Source organism: Benincasa hispida, chromosome 9 (assembly GCF_027475165.1).
Source record: "Benincasa hispida cultivar pf3 chromosome 9, pf3_genome.v1.1, whole genome shotgun sequence".
NCBI classification, from domain to species: domain Eukaryota; kingdom Viridiplantae; phylum Streptophyta; class Magnoliopsida; order Cucurbitales; family Cucurbitaceae; genus Benincasa; species Benincasa hispida.
In genome coordinates this window covers 9779546-9786976 of record NC_143486.1, presented here as the reverse complement: position 1 = coordinate 9786976, position 7431 = coordinate 9779546, and the positions used below count along the sequence as shown (strand labels likewise).

Genomic DNA, 7431 nt, shown 5'->3' with positions numbered 1-7431 from the left:
TAATTGCAATTTTCATTATTATTTAATTTCTACAAACAGCCAAAATTAGACTGTTAATAGAATACATGTTTGAGCTATTTCATCAACGAGTGTCTTTTATCATAAAATTGTCTCCTCTGTAGGACACATTTTTTACATTTAGACCTCCATTTATAACGTTTTGTTTTTCCTTAAAAAAAACGTTTATGTTTTCTATTTCCTTATTTATGTTTCTTTTTAAAAAAAAAAAAAAAAACTAAAATATATATGTAAATAAAATTCAAATGGTTGGATATTTATACTGAACGAGAGTAAATAATTGAATATTGAAATATAAGCAAATGAAATTAATTATATAAATTAAATTCATGGTTAAAAACTTTCAAATTAGATTGAAACTTCAAATTAGATAATGTTTCATATATAAATTTAACATATATGAAAATTAAAATTGTAGTTTCTTCAATTTGAGTAAGTTATATTTGATTTTGGTCAAGTAGCAACTCAATTGAGTTAAATTTGACAAATGTTTCAATTTTTATATTTATTTGATTTTATTTTTTATTTTGAAAAGTTTCTCAATTGCTAGCCTATAAATAGCAACATCTTCATTTTTAGAAACTCCTTCCAAATTGAAAAGTTATCTCATTTCTTTATTTTTTTCATCTTGAGTAGAGTTTAAGGTACGTATCCAAGAGTTATGTCAGAAACGATCTTTATAATTTACTTGCAGCAAATGTAAAGCAAATAATTGTCTTCAGAACAACACTTATCAGAAGCATGTCTCGACTTCCTATTGACATCTACACAATATTCTTTAGGTCAACATATTATTTATTTTTATTTTTATTTACATATAATTTTAATTTTAAAATTTAAAGTCTAAATTATGTATATTTATATGTTATTTGTGTTGCAAAAAATGATATATAAAAATGGCATATAGTAACAAATTAATTATACCTCAACTAGATATAGTACACACACTTTATACAACAATAATGTTCAAACCTAAAACTAAGTCAAATAATATAACAAGACTTATAAATAAACGAGATGGATATATCACACCATTCTACTTTTTTCCCCCTTAAATGAAAAATGAACAAAACAAAAAAATAGGAAACAAATATCTTAATTATGGACAGCCTCAATCCTCAATTCCCATCTAGAGGGAAAACGGTTAGAAACAGATGTTGAAAAATTACTGCATCGTAGAAGAACTACTGTCCTGAAAGTAATAATAGCACAACCTTAGTCTCATTGTATCGGTTACTCCCCAAGGTTAATACAACTTCCAATTTCGAATGTGCACGTGTCGAAAAATTGATTGGAATGAATAAAAATTATGCTTAGAAAACAGTAGATCTCGAGGGAATACATATGAATAGGAAAGACAAAAATTGTTCTCTCACTTTCTTTTCAAACCTAAGAGCTATTTAAATGAAAGGTAAGATCGGTTTCTAAAAATAAAAAACTATTTTGAAATTAATTTTAAAAATGGTTTTAGAATTAATTGAAATTAATTCTTTGAATTAATCACCAATAATTAATTCGTCTTTTCTTTTGTTATGTTAGTTATTCCCAACAATCCCCCACGAATGACTAGTATGGCAATAAAAAAAATATTTTATAAAACTTGTTTTCTAAGCAAAGTTAGGAGACCAAACTTAAACATCAGTATCTTGACGATTTGAATTGATGTATAATGAAATGGGGAAACAACTTCATTAAAGAGAGTGAGTTACCTCTTGAACTTTCAATGACTATGGTTGAGACCCCCACAATACATTTTACTCCTTAAATTTCCATTGATTCTGCAATAAAAGCATGCTATTTAAGGCCATGCACATAGAACATCGGGTCAACGTGAAAGCTTTAGAAAAAGATCCTTAAACTTTTTCATAGAAGGTGGTCACACCTTCACAATCACGTTAATTACTTCATCAAGTCTATCGCAATAGACCACTCAAAAATTGAGCTATGAAGACTTCACATCTAGTCACCAAGACTAACTTTATCAAGTCTGTCAAAGACAAACCACTCAAAAATTGAGCTATGGAGATTTTATAACTATCCATTAAGTCCATATAGGACCACCCAAAGAAAGGGCTATAGAATCTAAATGTTTTAGTTCTATCCATCAAATCCGTATTAGGACCATCGAAATAATGGGCTATGGACCATCAAGTTTATCGCAATAAACCTCCTAGATAAAGGGTTATGACCACTATAAGGGTTTGAGTCTCATACTTGTTGAAAATTCTAGAATTACTCTCCTTGTTAGGCCTTTGGTTAGAGGATCCTCCAAGTTCCTCTTAGACCTCACAAACTTCAAGAAGATAATTTCTACTTTCAACAACTATTTCACAACTCCATGTCTAAGGTGTTTTACCATTATACATACTATTCTTGACAATTCCTATGGCAGCTTGTGAATCACAGTATAAAGAGACTAGTACTGATGCCCCCTACAATGGTACATCTACCAGTAGGCTTCTAAGCCACTGATATTGATGTCCTGCTAATTCTAGAGCAATAAATTCATACTTCCATGAAGTAGTTCCTCTACCCAATAAGAACACATAACCACTAGTAAAATTTACTTCGTCATTGTAAGTTACTCAGTTTGCATACACTACCCTTCTAATATGGCAACAAAAAAAAATGCAAATGATTATCTACTGTACCATTAAGATACATTAATAAACAACGAAGGGTAATCAAATGATCTATATCAGGCTTATATGTATATCTACTCAACCTTCTCACATCATATGCAATAATAGGTCTAGTATAGTTCATAAAAAACACACTGCCTATTTGATAGAGTCCAAATATAGATCACACTATGACTACTTTCGAGGCTCCACTACATCTTTGTTTCGTAAGAGTCTACAACGCGTATGCAGAAGCAATCGAGTTCTAAGCACTCTAACTGCATTAATTTTAGGATCAAAGCATGCATCATCATAATTTGGTGAAATATGGTTTTAAGAGAATTTTTTAAGAACGTTCAAATTTCAACAACCTCTTGATGAGTTCTGATCACGAACACTTTGTGGACCATCGCTAGAGTCTTCCTCACTATTCTCCAGCCTTAGACGAATTGTGAGATCCAAATTGTGATGTAATTGAAGGGAATTTTGAGATTGGAAGAGTTTGGAGAGAAGAACTATGGGAGAACAATTCTCCTTGAATCAACATAATTGCACGAACATTTTTCAGCCAATTTTTTTTTCTATTTATAGAAGAATTACATGCAATGTGAATCAATATCAAGATGACACTCAATTAAGCATGCAATAGTGGGAATAGTGAGGTGTTTTCTCAAAGTGAACCCTTTATTTTAATTTAAAAAATTCAAATGATTTTTTTTTTAATTTTTAATTTTAATTTCATAAATTCAAATTTTAATATAATTAATTTTAAATAAAATAAATTTCATTTAAAACAATTTTAAATAAAATTAGTTCTATTTTAAATAATTAATCAAATTAATTTAATATCAGATATTAAATTAATAAAACACCAATCTCGAACGTGATTCTCCATTCACATGTAATATTTAATTCATATTTAAATATTTTCAACTCTCCAAAATGTTTAATTCAATAATTAAACTATATAATTAGTTAATTATATCGTATATAATCAACTATAATTCCCTATTTTGAATTTGAATGTCTCAAATTCTCATCACACTATTCTAAGGTTTAATTCGATATGAGCTAGCAGAAGGACCTAATGGGCCTACAGATCATGAGTTCCAATGGTCCGAGATTAACCAGCTAAACGCTTTAACTTAATTAACCAACATTCCTTAACTACCGAGATACTCCACTAAAGTCTAGTAGCTACACTCTCAACACCGTAGATACATTTTTGTCCACTTAATTTAACTATTATTGGTAAGTCGATCCTTCAGGTTGTTCGTAATTACAGCTTGGTCAAAATTATCGTTTTACCCCTGTAAATACATCTTGTTCCTTAAGTCCCACTGATCCTCTAATGAACAATTGGTTTGTGGTCCAACCACCATCCGAGTCCCTCTCAGGACAATGAGAGGGTAGAGCACCTTATTTAAGACCTGGAGTCAACACTTAAGAAAACAACATATCTACTATCCCTAAAATCGGGTAGGGATGAATTTCATCTTGTAGGACTATGTCCCTAGCTATCTATTTAATCTTACTCCTACAATGAAAGGTTTATTGAGTCGATGATATTGAGCCACTCTCACCGGTGCAGATTAAAGGATAATCCCGAATAAGCAGGAGTTCATAGTTACCTCAGGATTAAGATCGAATTACCTAGGTCATCGAATTGAAATAGTTAGTCTTATCAGTAAACGATGTTATAAAGTTAAAGTGACTATTTTGTAGTCTAGTTTTATGCAAACTCATTGCATATGACGCCTCCACTCTCATGTCTCCACATGAACGATTCACAATCACATCATCTGTATCAAATACAAAATAGACTGCATCCATAGTGTCTCCAGGTTAAGGTACCCAGCCAGCTTATCCCTACATTATAGACTGTTTTGGCTATATATTCGAATTTGATCCACTCTTGTGTCTCCACATAAAGTTCAAGTACTCATGTTATAGCCAAGGATTCTTAGTTTATTGGATTTAGGGTTAAAAAGGTGCAATTCACATATTGATTAACATTTTTACTGAATAAACCTCAATAGCAACTTATTGTAAAATAGAATATGTTTAAAGTTTACAAACCACGAGTTTTAAGACATACAACCCAACATGTTTGACACTTGAATATTTTACCAACATAGCTAAACTAGAAGCATGACTCTACAGTGGTATTATATTCTCTACTTTGGCATAAGCCCTCATGACTTTACTTTTGGTTCCATCCCAAAAGGCTCATACCAATGGAGATAATTATCCTCACTTATATAACAATCGAGATCTGAAAAAAAAAAATCTTATAAAATATTATACATTTTATAGCTAAACAATATCTCAAAATACCATCGATCCTACAAGCTTCCACATAAAATGATGGAATTTATATATATTCATACTACAAGCAAATTAGGTGATAGTCAAAATAATGTTGTATGGCCAAACTTAATTTAAAAGTAATAATAATACTTCATGGAATTAAAGGCCAAACATGACATTCATAGCATAAATCATGCATAAACTTTGTCAAATATAACATGAAATATTATTTCTATTCATGCTAACATGCTAATTAGACATGTTCAAGTAGATCCAATAGCATCTCGAATCAATATAATAACAATATTATTTCTTTATTGCACTTGTCACAAAACAATTTTTTACGAATTATATTGAATATCATGCTTAAATATAATAATTAAATAAAAATGTCAAATTCTCATACCATATATAAAAATTTGAATATCATCAAGCTTAAAAATATAGGAAAGCCAACCTATATTAAAGTTTATTCAAATTAACCAGAGAAATCTCGAACAATTTAAATTATATTTTTAGAGAAAATTACCAATAATAATATCCTCAACATATGTGAAAGTTGAGTTTAGATTTGGATCAAACTTTAAAGCAAATTAAAAAAACCATCAAATCAAATTGTCAAATCATGATCATCAAAATTGAGAGTAATTTGAAAATTAAAATTTGGAAACTTTTGTGGACAAACCACCAAAACCATAGGACTTTTTATCACATATATCCTCGTTTAATTCTAGTCCTAATTTTGAATGAAAATCGTTTAGCAATCTCAAAAGTTAAAATATAATCTCTATCCAAATTTCTTTCCATCATCAATAATAATCTACCACGATCAAATTAAAACCAAATATGCACAAAAAATGAAAAGATAAATTTAAATATTTGATATGAAAGAAACGAATACCTAGCAATCTCAATCATATCAAGTGATGGCGCAAGAGAAGGTGAAAAGATGGAGAATAATGTTTCTGACCAATTTAATTTTTCAACACTTCTAGCAAACTTCACCCTTCAAATTCATTGGAGGAATTGAACACAACTCTCCTTCCATAGATCTTATGGTTTCTATCCTTTGCTGCCTTTGGAATTTACCAACTTATCTCATTTGAACTTCAGTTGCCATTGAAGATCAAATACCAGTAAGACCCAACTAAGCTTGAATAGCCACAATTCCAAAACCAAAGCAATTTCCACAACTAAATTGTATGTATAGAATCAATCCCAAATCTCTAAGGGTGAGAGGATGAATGTTCTCAAGTAGATCCTCTGTGCAGTCACCGCTGCCTCCACCAATTTTCTCATCTTCTGCAACTGTTCCATGTTCGTCTTCCTTCGCTGGTACCAGATCCACCATCGTGGGTACCTTCGCTCGTGGATCTCTTTTCTGTCCAAGATCTCAATTCCACTACATCGTCGACTACCTTTGTTGTTCAGATCTACCGATTTTTGGACTGTAAATCGGCCGCTTACCATCGTTCAGATCCAATTGCAACATCTCAGTTCCGCCTACATCTCTGCTTCTCACCGCCCCCTCACCTCGTTCAAATCTGTTTTCTCATGAAATATTCAAATATATACTTAGAAAACGAAGAGCAACCGGAAACCCAAATGGCTATGGTCTTTGTCGTTTGGTGTTGAACGCGTCTAAACCAGCAGATCTAAACCTCCCAACGGTGAAACGTCTCTGGTATGTGGGTCTTTGCACTTTTCATATTTGATCAATATTTGAAGAAGAAAATAAAAAAGATCATTGCTTTTAGATCGTTAGAAACAGATGTCGACAAGTTATTGTACCATAGAAGAATCACTATCCGAAAAGCAATTATGGTGTGAACTTGGTGCTAAGCGCTATGCTAGTTGTTCTCTAAGATTCACAACTTTCAATTTCTAGTGTGCACTCACCAAAAAATGATTGGAATCCACGAAAATTATACTAATAAGAAGGTAAAATCGATTTTTAAAAACAAAAATATCGTTTTGAAATTAATTGAAATTAATTTTTAGAATTAATCGTCCACAATTAATTCGTATCTTTTCTTTAAATATGTTAGTCATTCTCAACACAAACCTCTATTTTCTATTTATTTTTCACAAGCTTTTTTTAGTACATAACTTGGTTTTTATTTCCATAAAAAATTAATAATTGAAATGGGTTTTAGATTCGGAAAAGAAAATAGCCATTTACGGTGATAGGAGTCTAGTTGACAATATTATAATTTAAATAACGTGTTGATAAAGATATTTTAATTGATAAGATTCAACATTAAATTTAATTTTAGGGAAAAGGTAGGAAAATTATTACAATATTTGTCTACACCCTCAAATTAAATGCATATAAGATATGAGTACCTGTATTTATATTCATATGCAACTTTAATATACTTCCAAACATTTTTCAATAAGTAAATGCAAGGAAATATACTTTAGATTATAAAATGATCATCTTTTGTCGGCTAATTCCTAAAAAGCCTCTAGTTTTATAATG

General features: G+C 30.6%; 1 long non-coding RNA gene across 1 annotated transcript; it reads right to left on the bottom strand.

The window, feature by feature from the left end:
* Window positions 1-922: 922 nt before the first annotated feature.
* Window positions 923-7114, bottom strand: LOC120084999 (uncharacterized). The gene is made up of 2 exons (XR_016531730.1): window positions 1728-7114; window positions 923-1210 (listed from the first exon to the last, which is right to left on the bottom strand). It is a non-coding gene; the product is annotated as an uncharacterized LOC120084999 (long non-coding RNA).
* Between the last annotated feature and the right edge of the window lie 317 nt (window positions 7115-7431).